Source organism: Lichenostomus cassidix, chromosome 24 (assembly GCF_008360975.1).
Source record: "Lichenostomus cassidix isolate B80296 chromosome 24, HeHo_3.0, whole genome shotgun sequence".
Lineage (NCBI taxonomy): Eukaryota > Metazoa > Chordata > Aves > Passeriformes > Meliphagidae > Lichenostomus > Lichenostomus cassidix.
Window position 1 is genome coordinate 6,846,501 of NC_139504.1, and position 20,155 is coordinate 6,866,655.

At 50.1% G+C, this 20,155-nt stretch overlaps 2 long non-coding RNA genes and 3 other non-coding genes across 5 annotated transcripts; all 5 read right to left on the reverse strand.

Annotated features, from left to right (window-relative positions):
* Window positions 1–2,119: 2,119 nt before the first annotated feature.
* LOC146427638 (uncharacterized) lies at window positions 2,120–5,620 on the reverse strand. Its single transcript, XR_014856384.1, has 2 exons — window positions 4,366–5,620; window positions 2,120–2,865 (listed from the first exon to the last, which is right to left on the reverse strand). It is a non-coding gene; the product is annotated as an uncharacterized LOC146427638 (long non-coding RNA).
* Window positions 5,618–5,806, reverse strand: LOC146427639 (U2 spliceosomal RNA). Its single transcript, XR_014856441.1, has one exon. It is a non-coding gene; the product is annotated as a U2 spliceosomal RNA (small nuclear RNA).
* Window positions 5,807–7,913: 2,107 nt separating this feature from the next.
* Window positions 7,914–8,098, reverse strand: LOC146427640 (U2 spliceosomal RNA). Its single transcript, XR_014856445.1, has one exon. It is a non-coding gene; the product is annotated as a U2 spliceosomal RNA (small nuclear RNA).
* Window positions 8,099–11,026: 2,928 nt separating this feature from the next.
* LOC146427641 (U2 spliceosomal RNA) lies at window positions 11,027–11,218 on the reverse strand. The gene has a single exon (XR_014856444.1). It is a non-coding gene; the product is annotated as a U2 spliceosomal RNA (small nuclear RNA).
* A 3,708-nt stretch (window positions 11,219–14,926) lies between these two features.
* LOC146427642 (uncharacterized) lies at window positions 14,927–18,718 on the reverse strand. Its single transcript, XR_014856372.1, has 3 exons — window positions 18,584–18,718; window positions 16,203–16,648; window positions 14,927–16,131 (listed from the first exon to the last, which is right to left on the reverse strand). It is a non-coding gene; the product is annotated as an uncharacterized LOC146427642 (long non-coding RNA).
* Between the last annotated feature and the right edge of the window lie 1,437 nt (window positions 18,719–20,155).

Here is a 20,155-nt window from a genome sequence, read left to right on the forward strand (position 1 = left end):
GAGCTGTAGCCACCATGTCAGGCCTGTAAGAGTTTGTTGGCAAGAGTCAGCATGGAGTTTCAAAGTGGTGTAGAAGCAGGTGTTTTGAGTTGGTAAAGAAGAGAAAGAAATGAGATTAATGTACTGAATGTGAAAGGCTTTGTCCTTTTTTTTTTCTGCAGACATGAATGTAGTGTCGTGGAAGCAGAAAAGAAGGGTAGGGAGGGGTGAGTCAAGAAAAGTAGGGCAATGTGGTGCATTTGTAAGTGGAAGACATGGAGAAATAGGTTTTGAGAGCAATGTAGGTGGTTGCAAGTGGGGCTGATTGGATTGTTAGGGTAATGTGTAGAGCTATTTGAGAGGTGTGCAAAGTAGATGTGAATCGAGAAGGTAAGAATTGTTTTGGTGTGTAAAATGAGGCAAGAAGGTGGAAGGAAGTGAAGAGGTAAGCAGGAAGAAAGTGTGAATGGTATTGGTGCATGAGAGAATGAGGGTGTTGAAATGTGGAGAAGTGTATAGAGGAGGGTTGTTAAGGCAAGGCAGAGGCTTTAGTTGTGGTGAATTGTAATGTTTTGGGGTGTAGGTGCAAAAGATGGTGTTGTATGTATTAAAATGTGTAAAGTTGTGTTGAAGTGTTTGTGGTGAGCAGAAGGGTGTTTGTTGTGTAGTAGTGGGAATGAGGAAGTGTGTTTTTGGCAAGTGTAGAAGAGAGTAGTAGTTATTTGAAGTGTGACGTGTTTGTGAGGATGTTTGGTGTGTTGTGTTTGTGTTCGTGTAGTTTCTAGAGGTGTTGGTTGTATGTGAGAGGCATCAGTGTGGCGTGAGGCATTGTTGTTGTTAGTTGTTGTGTTGTGAAATGTGTGTGTGAATGTTTTGGAGTGTAGGTGTGTATATTTAGTTGTTTGTTGTATGTTTTTGGTGTGTGTTGTTTGTTGTATTTTGTTGTTTGTAGTAGGTGAGGTGTCTGCTGTTGGTTCTGTGTTGTGTTTTCCAAGGGAGAGAGGTTGTGGGTTTTTGAGGAGGTTTTTTTTTTTTTTTTTGTATGTTTGTAGGTGGAAAAAAGCATTTTTGGCACCTTGGTGCCGCCACCCGATTTTCGGCGCGCGCCAGTCGCCCCACCTTCTGGCCTAGGTGCCTTACTTACGTTCCCGCTGGGGTAGGCGGGCCCGGCCGGCTCCCAGACTACGTGGTCATGCCGTGCCTAGCACACGCACGGTGTAGGTTGGGGTGGGAGTCGAACCCCTGAAGGGCAGAGATTCGGATTATGCCCATACCCACCGAGCCAGAGCGGCTCCTTGATTTAAAATATTCTTTTGGGACCATATCTTCTTCGCCGCACACTGACGTCCCCAAAGCCCTGCCCACCTCCCCGCCCCCGGTTCTGCGTCCGTCACTGTACTCCACCTACTGTTCCGCCCCTCGTCCCTCCCTTGGCCCCGCCCCTGTCGTCTCTCGGCCCGGGCCAAAGCCACGCCTCTGGTAGTCTCTACACCCCGCCCCTGACGTCACGGGGCTCGGACCGCAGCCACGACCCTGGTGCTCCCCGCACCCCGGTCAAGACCCCGCCCCTCGGTGCCCCCTCAGTCCGCCCAAAGCCACGCCTGGCTCCGCCTGCCCGTCGCTATGGCAACACAGGAGCCGAGGCTGTTTTCCCAGCACTTTTACCGTTTTACATTTTTCACAAGTTTTGGAGCTCTTTTGCTATAGAATTTTACTAAGGTTCAGTGCCTGATTTTTACACGCTTTCTCTCAACTGTATTAGCACAAATTACCATTCTTTCAAATCTTAGTGGGTCTTTTTACCACTCATTGAAAACTCCACAATTTACAATTCTTGAAAAACAAAACACATTTTGGGGGATGCTGCAGCACTATCATACAGCTGTTTCTCACAGCTATGTACATTTTGCTCATCTCTTTCTACAGGATTTCCTAGGGGCTTCTACTATGTATCGCTGGGGTTTTTTCACTTGTTTCGTGGCTGCATTCACTTGTGTTTGCATGTGTTACCCCATCCTGTGCTTTTGCAAGGATCACTTCTTTAGTCTTGGATTTTTTTTTTCCACCTCTACACTACTGCCATGTGTTTACTAGTGTCACCCAAATCTGCAGAAAAAAATAGAAAAACTCTCCAACAACATTTTCATGTTACAGACTCAAGGCATTACTTTATTTTGTGGTCAGGATGTACCACGGCAATCATGTAATCCACCCATAGCCCGGGTGTGCAGAGACAATCATTCCAGGCTACATAGCTTTTACTCCATTTCTCAGATATTGCATACAGTAAAAGTACATAGGAAAGCATTGGCTCAGTGTTCATTACTCCAAAGTTGAGCAAACTCCCCATATTCAGTCTCTCATTGGACTCCAGTCTCCTTGCCTCTGATGCTAATGACATTCTTCAGTTTTTTTTAGCAGTCTTTTTTCTGGGCCAGGATGTCTTCAGCCCTGCTGCAGTTGCTCTGGCCTAGCTGCTTGTGATATCCATCATGTCTTGTTGAGAACCACAAGTTCCTGCTGGATGTTCTGTTCATGTTCTTTATCTTTCTGCTTATCTTTGGGGGCTATCCCAATCTCTTGGTATGCTGACTTCACCAGACCTCATCTGGCACAACACTGCCCTGCAAGAAACCTAAAATTCCTTTTCCCAGGGGAAACCCAAACAAAACCTTTGACTACAGTTACACAACATTTTTAACCTGATAGATTTTCCAACAGTAGCACTCAGTCACAACAATTTTCCTTCAGTAGCCTTTCATGTCATTTTGTTTTCAACATCTTTTGGAACAGAACAGATGCCATCTTTCTCTTCTCTACGCATGCCACATCACCGCAATATCCTCGCAGAGACCAGCAACTCCAGCAGCAGCAAAACACCACCATCTGTAAGAGAACACAACACACATGTCAGTCATTTCTGAACAGCTCTGCACATGTGCAAGTCCAACTGCCTCACGCCGTCTCTTCTTTGGCCTCCTACCCACCAGCTGCCTGCTTAAGTCCTGACACAGGGGAGGGCTTCAGGCCTGCTCAGCAACGCCTGCACATTAAAGTTTCACAGTATTATACAATTTCTCATACGGGTGCACCATCCCTGACCCCACCCACATGTGATCCCACTGCAACCACCAATTCTAACACCTTCTAATCATTCCCACCGCTTTGGAATATTTCCTTATGGCTCCCATCTCCAGGGCTTCTTCACACTTGCCTACAGCAAAGGCTGCCTAACAGTGCACACACTCCATTCTCTGCAGAGTTCCAATTCCATTCCAGGGATGGTCATCACACAGTCCTCATTCTTCCTCACCCAAACATTCATATCTCACTCCATCCACAAGTTTCCCTCAAGACAGATACTTTGCACTGACATTCAGCCAGCTGATTACATCCATGCAAAGTTATTATTAAGTCATCTCACCTTCTGGGAGAGGTGTGTATGCACAGAGGCCAAAGCCTGCAACTAACTGCACTCCAAGTTGTCCAAGCCTCAGCATGCAGCAGGCCAAGAGGATATGCTTGCAGGAAGCAGGTTTGTACCCACTCTCCCCCAGCTCAGGGGGGAACAGGAGGCCTTTGCCTACATGCTGTCATCTCTGCTCACAGGCCATAATGCTGTGGCCTGCTGACCCATTCAGAATGAATGATTACACAACCAGTACCTCCCAAGTACCCCTTAGAGCATCTTCCTCGCTTATGTGTGACTCGGCTAAGCGGAATAGCACGTGGAACACACACTGTAAGTTACCCACCATATGAGCCATGCAGCATTTTGTGCCAAGGCTGACATAAACCCTACGAAGCCTCATGCAGTGCCTCACCGAGGGTGCAGGGGAGGAAAGTCAAGACAGTTACCCTTCAGTATTTAAAATGACAGATGTGTTTTCTTTCAGATGACATTGAAAGAACCAGTAAGATTTCACTTCTTTCTTGTAGGCCATGTGAAAGCCAAATTTCTGTACATGCCTATTCTAGGAGGTGCACTTCACAGCAGCTCTCAGAATGTAGCCGCACGAATCCGGTTTAACGCTGAAGTGTTTTTCAGCAGGCCACGTGTGTGTTATGCAGCCTACACACAGGTAATAACTAAGTTCAGGTATAAAGCTTAACACCTTATTTACTGTCCAGTATTTATGAAAAGATTTGGAGAAACATGTAGCAGTTTTGAGATCGGTATTGCCAAAGTTTGTAATGTAAGAAGTGGTAGCACCATCATCCAAACCTGTATTTTTTAAAGAATTTAAAATGATGGTGTTCTGGATTGAAATTGATACAGACCTTATCTGCAATTTTTTCTATGTATTACTACAGATTTTACAAGCATGGGCAATCTTATGTAGGGGAAAGTATTTCATGAAGTTTTTCCATTATTTGTATCCATACCTGGAACTTTGTACGGTATAGAATGGTATTTTCCGGGTGCATTCTGTGACACGACAAGCAAGAGGGAGAAGCAGCACTTCAGGATTCGTTCCCCTGTACTGATAATTGCAGTCCTTTCAATGTGCATTAAAATGAAGAGATATGAGAAGGGAAGAGCAGGAAGAAAAAGAGAAAAAAAAAAACCATCCTGAGGTAAGGAACTCCTGCAATTTTTCTGTTGTCCATTTCTTGTTTTTTAGGGAAGGACACGTATCCAGGTGGCCGCAGTGTGTCACAGCAGAAGTAGTGGCCTTTTTGAGTTTCAGCAATAAATAATTTTTCATGTGTTGTATGTGAAGTAGCTGAAGCATGTTCCATAATTACAAAATCACAGGCTAAAACCACCTTTTTGTTAGATCTCGAAAACATTTTCTGTCTTGCAGCAAAGCTGTTTACTACCTTTATGGCCGGCCATTTATTCCCAAGCCACAGTATAGTACCCAGTGCCTTACGAATGCTGCTACCCAAGTGAAGGAGATGACTTAAGTAGCTAGTAAGAAGAAAGTATACCACAAAAAAGAGAATTGAAAGAAGCAGCCACTGTTGATATGGACCATCGTGGCGCTGCAGCCATCACGTCAGTCACAGACAGGCCTGTAAGAGTTTTCTGTAAACAGCGAGAATGAAGCTCAGAAGTGCTGTGGAAGCAGGTGGTTTGACTTGCTAAAGAATAGAAAGATACGTTATGAATTGACATACTTACCCTCGCTCTCTCCACCATTCGGGTATTTCCGGTAGCACCTGCAGAAGCAGACTTGCGCTGTCCCTTTTCACTGTAACCTACTTATTAATCTCCCCGTTATTAGCGCCCTATAACAGAGCCCCTGGGACAGGCGGGGCTAAGGCACGAGATGTTGCGGGCGCTGAGGGAGAAGGACGGGCGGGATCCACAAGCGACAGCGCTGCCTTCGCGGCACCTTCGGAAGCGCCACAAACCTTTTGTCACATAATAACGTCTGATATTGCGACAAATATACATAGCAGTTAAGCAACCGCTCTCTCCTTGTGCTTTTTCACTACTGTAATGTCCCCGTGCGGGGTGCGCCGTTCCCGGAGGCACCGCATTGCCGGGAAGATGCACCGGGCGTGAGAACGAGCTCCGGGATGACAGCGAGCCCTTGCCAGGAACTCGCGGGGGGAATACCCACAGACTTGTGATGTTTAGTGTTTCCAAATGCATTCAGTCTGTGTTTGGCAGTCGAAAGGTCCCCGGTGGGGATGCACCACTGCCGGCGTCTCTCCAATACCGGGACGATGTGCGGAGCCGAGAGCAAGCCTTGGACCCAACTCCCGAGCTCAAATACCCGCTCAACGTAAAGTCCTCTCATCAAGGACGTACCCCAAACCGAATAAATAACTATAAACACTACACTCGATCTTAGCCAAACGGCCGAGCGGCGATGACAATTTCCTTCCCCCACTCCCGGCGGCACCCCGCTCGACAAACACACACCTCGCTGTCGCCTCCGCGCCGCCCCGCACCTCCTTTCCAGCAATTTAGAGACTCTTTCCCGCTGTGTTCCCGCACTGTCAGCACATGTTTCTGAAGCACTGACCCGAAATCACGGCGGTGCTCTGGGTCTCTAATATGCATCACCCCGCCGCTCCGGCCGGCCGCGCGGGAAGCTCGTGAGGCGCTGGGAGCTCCGGGAGAGGCGGAAAGGCTCGGGAGCTGCAGGAGTTTTTTCATGGATTCTGGGGCTCGCAGCAAGGGCTCGGCGCGGCCAGCGGGGCTGGACAGGCCGGCAGAGGCACGGCGAAGGTGCCGCGTTCGGGCTTTTGGCCGCTCGGACCATGCGGTTGGATTTGCCGAGCCGGGGCTGAGAGGAGCTGCGGGGATAAATGGGGAAAAATGGAAAAAAAGTCTTTTTTCGGGGACTCAGGAAAGGCTTGAAACCTCATTTCCCCCCCGCGCCCCCCGCGCACCGAGGCCTAAACTCTGAAAACCCCCCAATAAAGCTCTCAAGATGCCATTCGCTCCGCTAAGGAATCGAGTTTGCCTCACCGATCTTCATCCGCCATGATGCCGCCGACCGCTGCGCGCAGTGATCTAATTTGCATGGCCGCACCTCTTTTCCCGAAACACCATTCATGCGGAATTATGCCTTAATTTGCATGACCCCGCCGCTTTCTGCCAAGATGCCGTTCGAGCATGAGGTAATGCCGATTTGCATAACCCCGCCCATTTCTCCCAGGATGCACCTCGGGCATGAGGTAATGCCGATTTGCATAACCCCGCCCATTTCTCCCAGGATGCACCTCGGGCATGAGGTCATGCCGATTTGCATAACCCCGCCCATTTCTCCCAGGATGCACCTCGGGCATGAGGTCATGCCGATTTGCATAACCCCGCCCACTTCTCCCAGGATGCACCTCGGGCATGAGGTAATGCCGATTTGCATAACCCCGCCCACTTCTCCCAGGATGCACCTCGGGCATGAGGTCATGCCGATTTGCATAGCCCCGCCCACTTCTCCCAGGATGCACCTCGGGCATGAGGTCATGCCGATTTGCATAACCCCGCCCACTTCTCCCAGGATGCACCTCGGGCATGAGGTCATGCCGATTTGCATAACCCCGCCCACTTCTCCCAGGATGCACCTCGGGCATGAGGTCATGCCGATTTGCATAACCACCCTACCCACCACCCCTCCCGTTCCCCCCCACCGCCGCAAACCCCGGCGATAGCCTCCTCATTTGCATTTCCCTCACGAGGCGCGGCTCGGGCCCGGCCCGCTCTGCCGGGCGGGTTCGGGACAGCGGGGGTCGGGGGATCCCTCGCCCCTTTCTGGGGCTTTTCGGGGGCGGCAGAGGGACCCTCGGGGCTGCGGTAAGAGCAGGGGAGATGGGAAATCCCGGGGAGGGCACGGGGAACGCCCGAAAATCCCCTAAAATTGTCGCATCGCCCCCAAAATTGCTGAGGAAACCGGGGAGGTTCCGGGGGGGCTTCAGGGAATTTTCCGGCTTGGGAACTCCCGGGATCTCCTAGGTCACCCCCAGGACCTCCCGGCCGCTGCCGAAGCGGCTCCGATGAGGTTATGCACCTTTTTTACCTCACAAATAAACAAAATCCGTGTTTTTAAAAAGAGTCGAGATCTTTATTTGCATCGTAGCAACATCCGCGATCGAAGAACTGCAAAAAAGAGACCCGCCCGGCTCCCCGCCCCGCTCCTCACCTCCCTCACGGATTTATTTGGTAAAACTGCCCAAATGCCCTCCCCGATTCATTTAAACAACATTATTATCCTTTATTTCCCTCAGAAAAAGTTTAAACTCACCCGGAAAGCGGCGAAATCACGGAGTTTAACCCAAAAAAGTGCGCGCGGGAGGCGCCGCCATCTCGCGGCACCTGCGAGGGGAGAGAATCACCGCCGCCCGAGCCTGGCAGCCGCTCGGGAGGCGGAGAAGCGTTATTTCAGCAGGAAAGGGTGGGCGATAGTGCGGGACAGCTTCGGCAATTCTCACTATTTCTGATTTTAATCTGTTTTTAACCAACCAAAGGTCCCTGGCGGGGGTGTACCGTGCCCGGAGGCACCCCAATAGCGGGACGATGCGCGGAGCAAAGGGAAGCTCCCGATCCTCCTCCCGAGCACCAACACCTGGTATAGAGCTCTCTCCATCGAGGGTGTATCAGATATTAAACTGATAACAAGAAACACTGCACTTCATCTTAGCCAAAAGGCCGACAAGCGACGCCCGTCGCCTCCCGCGCTCCCGCCCGCACCCCGCTCGCCTCACGCACAAGTCACGGCGACCTCTTCTCCGCCCTCCAGCTCTTTCGCAGCTCTTCCCGCGCCCTTTCCCGCTCGCCTGCCGCCCTTTCCGCCCGCGCTGCTGGGGCGCTGAGCCTTAAATCCCCCAAAATTTCGTGACCGCGCCTCAATTTCCCGTGGGGCCGTTCGCTGAGCGAGTTCTGAAATTTGCATAGCCCCGCCCATTTCTCCCAGGATGCACCTCGGGCATGAGGTAATGCCGATTTGCATAGCCCCGCCCACTTCTCCCAGGATGCACCTCGGGGCATGAGGTAATGCCGATTTGCATAACCCCGCCCACTTCTCCCAGGATGCACCTCGGGCATGAGGTAATGCCGATTTGCATAGCCCCGCCCACTTCTCCCAGGATGCACCTCGGGCATGAGGTAATGCCGATTTGCATAGCCCCGCCCACTTCTCCCAGGATGCACCTCGGGCATGAGGTAATGCCGATTTGCATAGCCCCGCCCACTTCTCCCAGGATGCACCTCGGGCATGAGGTAATGCCGATTTGCATAGCCCCGCCCATTTCTCCCAGGATGCACCTCGGGCATGAGGTCATGCCGATTTGCATGGCCCCGCCCATTTCTCCCAGGATGCACCTCGGGCATGAGGTCATGCCGATTTGCATAACCCCGCCCATTTCTCCCAGGATGCACCTCGGGCATGAGGTCATGCCGATTTGCATAACCCCGCCCATTTCTCCCAGGATGCACCTCGGGCATGAGGTAATGCCGATTTGCATAACCCCGCCCATTTCTCCCAGGATGCACCTCGGGCATGAGGTAATGCCGATTTGCATAACCCCGCCCATTTCTCCCAGGATGCACCTCGGGCATGAGGTCATGCCGATTTGCATAACCCCGCCCACTTCTCCCAGGATGCACCTCGGGCATGAGGTAATGCCGATTTGCATAGCCCCGCCCACTTCTCCCAGGATGCACCTCGGGCATGAGGTAATGCCGATTTGCATAACCCCGCCCACCTCTCCCAGGATGCACCTCGGGCATGAGGTAATGCCGATTTGCATAACCACCCCCCCCACCACCACCCCACCACCCCCCCGTTCCCCCCCACCGCCGCAAACCCCGCCGATAGCCTCCTCATTTGCATTTCCCTTACGAGGCGCGCCTCGCGCCCGGCCCGCTCTGCCGGGCGGGTTCGGGACAGCGGGGGTTGGGGGATTCCTCGCACCTTTCTGGTGCTCTTCGGGGGCGGCAGAGGGACCCTCGAGGCTGCGGTAAGAGCAGGGGAGGGGGGAAATCCCGGGGAGGACACGGGGAACGCCCGAAAATCCCCTAAAATTGTCGCATCGCCCCCAAAATTGCTGAGGAAACCGGGGAGGTTCCGGGGGGGCTTTAGGGACTTTTCCGGCTTTGGGGACTCCCGGGATCTCCTAGGTCACCCCCAGGACCTCCCAGCCGCTGCCGAAGCAGCTGTGATGAGGCTCTGCATCTTTTTCACTTTACAGATAAACAAAATCCGTGTTTTTAAAAAGAATTGAGATTTTAATTTGCATCGTAGAAACATCGGCGATCAAAGAGCTGCAAAAAAAAAAGCCGTGCGGCTCCCCCACCCCGCTGCTCACCTCCTTCACGTTTATGTCATAAAAGTGTCCCAAATCCCCTCCCCGATTCATTTAAACAACATTAATATCCTCTATTACCCTCGTATAAATCGGAACCCCCCTCAGAAAGCGGCGAGATCCCCGAGTTTAACCCAAATAGCACGCAAAAGCACGGGGGAAGTGCCGCCATTTCGCGGCACCCTGCGAGGGGAAGGGAGGAGAGAATCACAGCCGCCCGAGCTTTGCAGCTTCACAGGGGTCGGGAGAGCTGCTGTTTAGCTTTAACTATGGATAATCACGTTCACTTGGATTTAAATGTGTTTCTAACCGACCAGAGGTCCCCGCCGGGGGTGCACCGTTCCCGGAGGCACCGCAATACCGGGACGAGTGCGCACCTCGGGCATGAGGTAATGCCGATTTGCATAACCACCCTACCCACCACCCCTCCCGTTCCCCCCCACCGCCGCAAACCCCGGCGATAGCCTCCTCATTTGCATTTCCCTCACGAGGCGCGGCTCGGGCCCGGCCCGCTCTGCCGGGCGGGTTCGGGACAGCGGGGGTCGGGGGATCCCTCGCCCCTTTCTGGGGCTTTTCGGGGGCGGCAGAGGGACCCTCGGGGCTGCGGTAAGAGCAGGGGAGATGGGAAATCCCGGGGAGGGCACGGGGAACGCCCGAAAATCCCCTAAAATTGTCGCATCGCCCCCAAAATTGCTGAGGAAACCGGGGAGGTTCCGGGGGGGCTTCAGGGAATTTTCCGGCTTGGGAACTCCCGGGATCTCCTAGGTCACCCCCAGGACCTCCCGGCCGCTGCCGAAGCGGCTCCGATGAGGTTATGCACCTTTTTTACCTCACAAATAAACAAAATCCGTGTTTTTAAAAAGAGTCGAGATCTTTATTTGCATCGTAGCAACATCCGCGATCGAAGAACTGCAAAAAAGAGACCCGCCCGGCTCCCCGCCCCGCTCCTCACCTCCCTCACGGATTTATTTGGTAAAACTGCCCAAATGCCCTCCCCGATTCATTTAAACAACATTATTATCCTTTATTTCCCTCAGAAAAAGTTTAAACTCACCCGGAAAGCGGCGAAATCACGGAGTTTAACCCAAAAAAGTGCGCGCGGGAGGCGCCGCCATCTCGCGGCACCTGCGAGGGGAGAGAATCACCGCCGCCCGAGCCTGGCAGCCGCTCGGGAGGCGGAGAAGCGTTATTTCAGCAGGAAAGGGTGGGCGATAGTGCGGGACAGCTTCGGCAATTCTCACTATTTCTGATTTTAATCTGTTTTTAACCAACCAAAGGTCCCTGGCGGGGGTGTACCGTGCCCGGAGGCACCCCAATAGCGGGACGATGCGCGGAGCAAAGGGACCCAGCTCCCGATCCTCCTCCCGAGCACCAACACCTGTTTGATATAGAGCTCTCTCCATCGAGGGTGTATCAGATATTAAACTGATAACAAGAAACACTGCACTTCATCTTAGCCAAAAGGCCGACAAGCGACGCCCGTCGCCTCCCGCGCTCCCGCCCGCACCCCGCTCGCCTCACGCACAAGTCACGGCGACCTCTTCTCCGCCCTCCAGCTCTTTCGCAGCTCTTCCCGCGCCCTTTCCCGCTCGCCTGCCGCCCTTTCCGCCCGCGCTGCTGGGGCGCTGAGCCTTAAATCCCCCAAAATTTCGTGACCGCGCCTCAATTTCCCGTGGGGCCGTTCGCTGAGCGAGTTCTGAAATTTGCATAGCCCCGCCCATTTCTCCCAGGATGCACCTCGGGCATGAGGTAATGCCGATTTGCATAGCCCCGCCCACTTCTCCCAGGATGCACCTCGGGCATGAGGTAATGCCGATTTGCATAACCCCGCCCACTTCTCCCAGGATGCACCTCGGGCATGAGGTAATGCCGATTTGCATAACCCCGCCCACTTCTCCCAGGATGCACCTCGGGCATGAGGTAATGCCGATTTGCATAGCCCCGCCCACTTCTCCCAGGATGCACCTCGGGCATGAGGTAATGCCGATTTGCATAGCCCCGCCCACTTCTCCCAGGATGCACCTCGGGCATGAGGTAATGCCGATTTGCATAGCCCCGCCCACTTCTCCCAGGATGCACCTCGGGCATGAGGTAATGCCGATTTGCATAACCCCGCCCACTTCTCCCAGGATGCACCTCGGGCATGAGGTAATGCCGATTTGCATAGCCCCGCCCACTTCTCCCAGGATGCACCTCGGGCATGAGGTAATGCCGATTTGCATAACCCCGCCCACTTCTCCCAGGATGCACCTCGGGCATGAGGTAATGCCGATTTGCATAGCCCCGCCCACTTCTCCCAGGATGCACCTCGGGCATGAGGTAATGCCGATTTGCATAACCCCGCCCACTTCTCCCAGGATGCACCTCGGGCATGAGGTAATGCCGATTTGCATAACCCCGCCCACTTCTCCCAGGATGCACCTCGGGCATGAGGTAATGCCGATTTGCATAGCCCCGCCCACATCTCCCAGGATGCACCTCGGGCATGAGGTAATGCCGATTTGCATAACCCCGCCCACCTCTCCCAGGATGCACCTCGGGCATGAGGTAATGCCGATTTGCATAACCACCCCCCCCACCACCACCCCACCACCCCCCCGTTCCCCCCCACCGCCGCAAACCCCGCCGATAGCCTCCTCATTTGCATTTCCCTTACGAGGCGCGCCTCGCGCCCGGCCCGCTCTGCCGGGCGGGTTCGGGACAGCGGGGGTTGGGGGATTCCTCGCACCTTTCTGGTGCTCTTCGGGGGCGGCAGAGGGACCCTCGAGGCTGCGGTAAGAGCAGGGGAGGGGGGAAATCCCGGGGAGGACACGGGGAACGCCCGAAAATCCCCTAAAATTGTCGCATCGCCCCCAAAATTGCTGAGGAAACCGGGGAGGTTCCGGGGGGGCTTTAGGGACTTTTCCGGCTTTGGGGACTCCCGGGATCTCCTAGGTCACCCCCAGGACCTCCCAGCCGCTGCCGAAGCAGCTGTGATGAGGCTCTGCATCTTTTTCACTTTACAGATAAACAAAATCCGTGTTTTTAAAAAGAATTGAGATTTTAATTTGCATCGTAGAAACATCGGCGATCAAAGAGCTGCAAAAAAAAAAGCCGTGCGGCTCCCCCACCCCGCTGCTCACCTCCTTCACGTTTATGTCATAAAAGTGTCCCAAATCCCCTCCCCGATTCATTTAAACAACATTAATATCCTCTATTACCCTCGTATAAATCGGAACCCCCCTCAGAAAGCGGCGAGATCCCCGAGTTTAACCCAAATAGCACGCAAAAGCACGGGGGAAGTGCCGCCATTTCGCGGCACCCTGCGAGGGGAAGGGAGGAGAGAATCACAGCCGCCCGAGCTTTGCAGCTTCACAGGGGTCGGGAGAGCTGCTGTTTAGCTTTAACTATGGATAATCACGTTCACTTGGATTTAAATGTGTTTCTAACCGACCAGAGGTCCCCGCCGGGGGTGCACCGTTCCCGGAGGCACCGCAATACCGGGACGAGTGCGGAGCTGCTGGACTGTGGTGAGAGAAATCCCAAATACCTGTCCTATTTTCCTATACTCATTTGAACATGCAAAAAAGAAAGAGTTGCCCCAAGGATACTGTCAGTGGGAGGTGGTGATGGGAAAGCCCATTTTTGAAGGCATTATCCACAGCCTGAAAAGTGTGGATAGGTGTAGCTTTTGGCATCAGCTGGGCTGCGGCCGCATTGCTAAAAGCATGTTGTTTGGTCACAAAAATTTCTTTTTTTTTGGTGGGTTTTCCTGAAAAATGTCTTGTAGCCTTCTGAGCTTTGCTTTGCAAAGCACTGAATCATTTCAATGGTTCTGCAGAGACATCTGCCTGGAATGTCCTGGCTGTCCCGGTTCAGCGGCCTAGGGTGGCTTGAAGGTGGTGCTGAAGATGCCAATCATCACCGGCCTGGATAAATTTTGGCTGCGGGAGCTGCCAGCAGCAGGCTGTTCAGAGCCAGAGCTTGCCAGGATGGCAAGACTGTCATTGTTGCAGTCCCCATAGTATCCAACGTGAGTAGCTGCAGAGCTCTCTAAAAGAAGTGTGCCATTTGTTATGGTTTTGGGCCCAGTGGGTCTAAGGTGGCTTTTATTAAACTGGAGAGCTGGATTTTTTAGTCCTACTGAGAGAGTTCAGCGTCACCTTATTAAGCAAGGAAAAGCTGCGTGGTAAGTGCAGACTGATGCAATTTATTTTCGCTTATTACTCCCCATGATTCCTTTAATAAATAAACTCCTAATGAAAAGTGTGAATGTGTTAATTATTTCTCTGTTTGATCAGCAATAGAATGCATTAGTAAACATTTGTGGGAGAGGCATGGGGAGCAGCAGAAGGGAAAAGGGTGTGGGAGACAGAGCCTGGTCCCAAGGCGGGTTGCTGGCGGTGGCATAGGAGGGGATGTCAGAGAGATACAGGTAAATGTCTACAGGGTGCAGAGCCCCAGGGTAGTGCCTCTGCTGGGGGAGTGAGAGCGTGTCCAGGACAGGTGGGGTATGGAGCGGTGAGCCCTAACCGGGATGGGGGGTGAACCCGTGGGATACGGGCAGAGTCCTGGCTACCGTGTGAATTGTTACCACACAAGGTTAGTGGAGCCGAAGGTCACCCCAGGAGAGGTGCAGCCCCCAGTCCCTATTGCTGAGTCCCACCACAGGCTTACAAAACCAGGATTTGGGCTCCAGAGCTGACAGGTGTTGTGTTGTCCAGGGCAGCACTTGGCACCACAGGGCTGTAGGGGGCTGTGGAGCGGGTGGGGGGCCGTGGCCTGTTAGCTGAAAGGAAGGATGAGTGAGAGGTATTGAGGGCAGTGGGTGATGCAGCCCCCTGCATCCCAGAGTGCCATTGAAAGCTCCCCCTTTCAGAGTGTGCCTAAGAACATCTGCTGTGTAATCTTGTGCCTGCAGGAGGAATTTTTGCCAGAGCAGCTGTGTCTAACCCCAAGGTGAACCTATATCCCATACGGGCCTAGGTAGGATCTGGGCTGGTGACAGCCGTGGTGTAGTTGCCTGTGGTCCCCCAGAACCCAGATTTGAGGTCAGAATTTGCAATTTTTGTAATGTAAGAAGGGGTAGCACCAAAGCCAGAAGTTTTTATAAGTTCAAAGTGTGTCTGTTCAGCATTGAAATGGATACATACTTGATCAGGAGAGTTTTTAAATGTATTTTGTTAGATTTTACAGACATGGGGAATTTCTTTGAAGGCATAGAATTTCATTTATTTAGTGTATTGTTTGTATGAATACCTGGAGGTTTTCTACAGCTACAGAGCGGCATCTCGCATCTGGATTTTGTTCCATGGTGAGCCAGAGGGAGAAGCAGCACTTCCCAAATTCTTCTGGAGCAGTGCTAATTGCAGTCCTTTAAACATGCATTAAAAAGGCCACATGTGAAATGGGAAGAGCAATTACGAAAAGAGGAAAAAGAAATGTTGAGCTAGGGAGGTGTTGCCATTTTTCTGCTGTTCCTTTATGACAGCGATCTTGTAGGCAGTAAGAAAAGTATTAGGATTTGAATAATGGAGGGTATGAAATGGACCTAAAGTGTAGGTAAGGAAAGGAAAATGCTATTGTAAAATCTTCCTTGGGGCACCATGCAGATGAGGCAGAGAGAGAAAGAGTAATGTGTGTCCTGCATAAGCTTGTCCATGCAAGGCCAAAGCAGAGAGAAGATTTTAAAGTGCAAACACAAGTGTTGTGTATATAAATGAACCAATGAAAGAGCTTAACTTATAAGGCAGGATGATATATAGGACAGAATGTAAAAAAAGAATAAATAGATCTATTAGCTGTTCTGTACAAATTCTAATCAGATATTAGATATTAATGTAAAGAGAAGTTTGATATGAGTAGATGTGTGTGGTTAGAGTGTAGAAGTCTGACGTGATATTGAAGTGTCAAAATGTACAAGTTGAACATTGTAAATATGTGGCTTGTGTCTTAGCAGAGGTTCTATAAGTGTCAATGGATTTGTAAGTATTTTCTCTATAATAAGTGCAAATAGATATAATGTAAATACATGAGTGTAAGTATATAAAAGCTTAGGGGGTGGGAATAAGAAAACAGTTTTGAGAAAAGGTTTTGTTGTATGGCTTCATAAATAGTGGAAGATTTCCGTTTCTCGGAAGGTCCAAACAGTAGAATGTTTTTCATAGAGTGCACAGACCGATGCAGCCAGAATCCAAAAGTGTGCAGATTGTCACGGGCGTAAAGAAAATCCAAAAGCCATAATTTTCATGTTGAGGAAAAACACTGGAGTGTCCTCACATGTAGAATTTTGAAAAAGCAACCTCCTTGTCTGGAAATTTCACATTCTAGATACGGAAAAAAGCACCAGGCTGCCAAACACAGCAGGGTGTGGTGACAGTCGGTCAGTTTGGAGGTATGGCCGTGGGTGATCTGGTGCTGGGGCAGTTAGACAGCAGGGTGTGGTGACAGTGGGTCATTTTGGAGGTACGGTCGTGGGTGACCCGGCGCCAGGTCAGTTAGCCGGAGCGCTTTGATTATCGTGGGTGCATCTGCTGCCACCGGTTACCTGGGGAGTTCCACTGCTGCTGGGGAGTTCCACCGCTGCTGTCATTGCCACCACGGGCCTTGGCCTCGTCCTGGCTCAGAGGTCGTTCTTCCTGGCTTTTCTTTGCTGCCTCCCCAAAGTGCTGCTGCCTCCCTCTCCACCCTGCCCTGCTGTGGCCAGCTGCAGTGTGCAGAGGGTGTTGTGGCTGTGCTCTGCCGGGTTCCCTGTGTGGAAGCAGAGAAGCTGCAGTGGTGGCAGCATCAGTCCTTGCAGGAGATCCTGCATTCATTGGGGTCAAGTGCCTATCTTGACAGTGGTGAAGATTCTTGAGAGCTCTTATGCTGTCAGGTACTCCCCAGAGCGTGTCCTCGAGGTAGAGAGGAGATGTGGCCACGGTCGTTGCTGTGGGGGAAGAAGAGATTTGATGTGGTTATTGCCCTTGCTTCCTTTAATATCATTGGTGCAGTATTTCTATAGATGTGGTGTCCTGAAGCAGGAGTTACAGGTGTTGTTGTGGGTAGTGAATAATTGAAATGAATGTAAAGAATGGATTGTTATGATTGCTATCAGTATAGCTTGGTGTTCTTAGTCCCACAGCAGGTTTGTAAAAGGTTCAAACAGTCCTTTTTTTTCCCAGAAAACCTGACTGAGTGGAGTGAGGTAACACAGAGGCGATATAGTGTATCTTGAGGCTTGTTATGAAGTGTTGTCAGATGGTTTTTATGATGTGAGGAGGCATTTGCCACGGTGTGCAGGTCAGAAGGATGGAAAAGTTTATTACGTGTGTAAAAGAGGCACCGTTTGCAGCCAGGTTCCAAATGTGGTATTGTAGATGAAAAGTGTGCATGCTGCAGGAATCCTGTCAGATGAAAGGTGTAAAGAAGCAGAGCTCTGTCTGCACTTGGATTCCTCCAAACTGCCTATCTTACACGAGAGTGGTGATGTGCCATTCCCGTGGAAAAGAGCCATTGTTGGCACCCAGGTTCCCATGGGGAAATGTGAGATTTTGTATTGTAAAGTTGTGCAAATGTCAGGATTTGTGCCAGACAGAAGCTGCTAGGAGGTAGGCCTGAGGCTGGCCTTGGACTCCTGGGTGTGTTGTGCCCAGTGTGTGCAAGGATTTCCTAGCTGTTGAAAAGAGGCAGTGGTTTGAGCCAGGTTTGATCAGCAGGAAGAGGGAGGGAGATCACACTTATGAGCAATGATGAAAACCTTTTCAGGGAAGAGATGTCAGAGTCCTATTTCAAAGAATAAATATCTTGTGTGGCTTACGTGGCAAATAAGAAAAATAGATGAAGGACGTCTTGCCACTGAATTCTAAAGAAGTCAACAGTGAAGGTGCTGACATATAAACCTGAGTTTTCTCCCTAGGTTTTGAGAAGGATCCCTGTCAGACTGCAGCATCTCAGGCTAACCTAATACCAGAACTGTGGTGACCAGAAAGGTGTTAATTGCATAAAGGGAAGCAAAGTATTGCTCATATGTTTTGGTCACAGTGACATGAGTTCATCCACACCAAACAGTTCTATCAGAAGCGTGGCCTGGGCCGCTCACACGTTCAGATGGAACAATTGTACAACCACCACCTGCAAATGTTCCCTTTGGGATAATATTTTTTAAACTTTTTTTACTTTTTTTTTTTACTTGCTTCTCTCTGATCTGGCCGAGTGGTACAGTGAGTGGAACAGAGGCTGAGAATCGGCCACCATGTGAGCTGTGTGGCATTTCCTACAGTGGTTGAAGTAAACCTTCTGAACCATCTTTCAGTGTGTCATACAGGGAACAGGGGAGGATGGTTATTGCAGTTACTGTTTCCTCAGCAACATGAGATATGTTATTCCTTTAACATGGCATTGAAAGAGTTAGCAAAACTATTTTTTTTTTCGCTTAGGCCATTTGAAAGCCAAATTTCTGTACATGGATAATTGATGAGGTGCAGTTCTGTAAGGCTCATGTAACGGAGCCTTACGAATCAGAATTAATCCTGAAGTGTATTTCTGCAGGCTATGCACGTGGTATGCAGTTCACACACAGGTAATAAGCATGTGCAGGTATAAGGCTAAGCACCTTATGTACTGTCCAGTATTAGATAAAATATTTGGAGACATGTGTACCAGTTTTGAGGTCAGCATAGCCACATTTGTAATGTAGGAAGTGGTAGCAACATCATCCAAACCCTGAAGTTTTCAAGAGTTTAAAGCGATGCTGTTCTGTATTGAAATTGATACAGACTTGATGTGCCAATATTTCTATGTATGAACCCAGATTTGCAAAGCATGGGAACTGTTCTCCAAGGGAAAGTATTTCATGAATTTTTTCTACTCTTTCTAGCCATACCTGGAGGTTTGTGCACCGATGGACCGGCACCTTCTGACTGGATTCCGTGCTCTGATGAGCAAGGTAGGGAAGCAGCAGTTCACAAGTCCTTCTGCAGCAGTGAGAATTGCAGGCCCTTAAAGGTGCGTGGAAAAGAGCAGCTATGAGATGGGAAGAGCAAATAGATAAAGAGTGAAAAACAACATCTTGAGCTAGGGAAGTTCTACAATTTTTCTGTTGTCCATTTATGATCGTGCTCTTCCACGTACTAGAAAAAGTTTCAGGATGTAAAGAATTTAGGGAATGAAATGGAAATGAAATAGGGGGTATCAAAGCAAAAAGGCCCTGCTAAATATTCTTTGGGAAACTATGGCCATGAACGAGAGAGAGAAAGAACAAGGAGTTTCCTGAATGAATTTACAGAAAACAAATCCCAGTGCCTCTTTCTAGGTAAGTGTGGACATTGGCTATGTTGTAAAAGAGGAACTGTAATTTTCAGAAGTATGCAGAGGTATGAATAAAAAGCTCTAACCAAGTGCAAAATGTCAGAGGATACAGGCTTCCAAGCTTCCCTCAGGTGCAGTTTTCTGTGCTTGGTACCAGCAAGCCAGGGAAGAGGGAAAGAACTTTGAGTTTTTTTCCTTAGGGAAGGACATGTGTCCAGGTGCCTGCAGTGCATTGTTGCTTCAGAAGTGTCGTTTTTGAGCCTCACTATCAGTAAGAAGTAATTGTTCACGTGTTGTCGCTGGAGTAGCTGAAGCATGTTCCATAATTACCAAATGCAGGTAAGCCAGCTCTTGCAGGAATATTGAAAAGATTATCTGCCTTGCAGCAAAGCTGTTGTCTACCTTTCTGCGTGGACATTTATAGCCAATGCCCAGTACACAGTGCCTTCCGAATATAGTTATGAAAATGAAGGAGATGACCTAGATAGATAGTAAAAAGGAAGGGTTGCATTGAAGAAAGGATAATTGAAGAAAGCACCCACCTTTCATGTGGATCATCACAGAGCTGTAGCCACAATGTCAGGCCTGTAAGAATTTCTTGCCAAGAGTCAGAATGGAGTTCAGAAGTGCTGTAGAAGCAGGTGGTTTGACTTGCTAAAGGAGAGAAAGAAATGATATGAATTTACCCAATGTGGAAGGCTTTGTACATTTTTTTTCTTTTTGCAGGTATTAATGTAGTGTCCTGCAACAAGAAAAAAAGGGTAGGGAGGGGTCAGGCAATAAATGTGTTTTGGGTTAATGATAAGATTTTTTTTTTTTTTTTGAGAGTGAAGGGTTTTGATACTTTTTTTTTATTTTTAATAGAATTTTTTAGATGGAAGTGAAGAAAAAATTATTTATTTAATAAAATTACGCAGAGTGTTTTATAAGGCACAGGGGAAGGGAAAAAAATAAGGTGAAAGGTAGTTATTTAATTTGATTAAAAAGTGGTTTTTTTAGACGTAGTTTTTTTTTTTGGTTCCCCACCCGGGGCCGGGTGGAGTTTTTTTGGAGAGTTTTGTTGTTTTTTGGTTTTTTTGGGTTTTTGGGTGGTAAAGTAGATTGAAGAGAAGGGGTTTAAATGAGGAAAAAGAAGAAGAATGGAAAA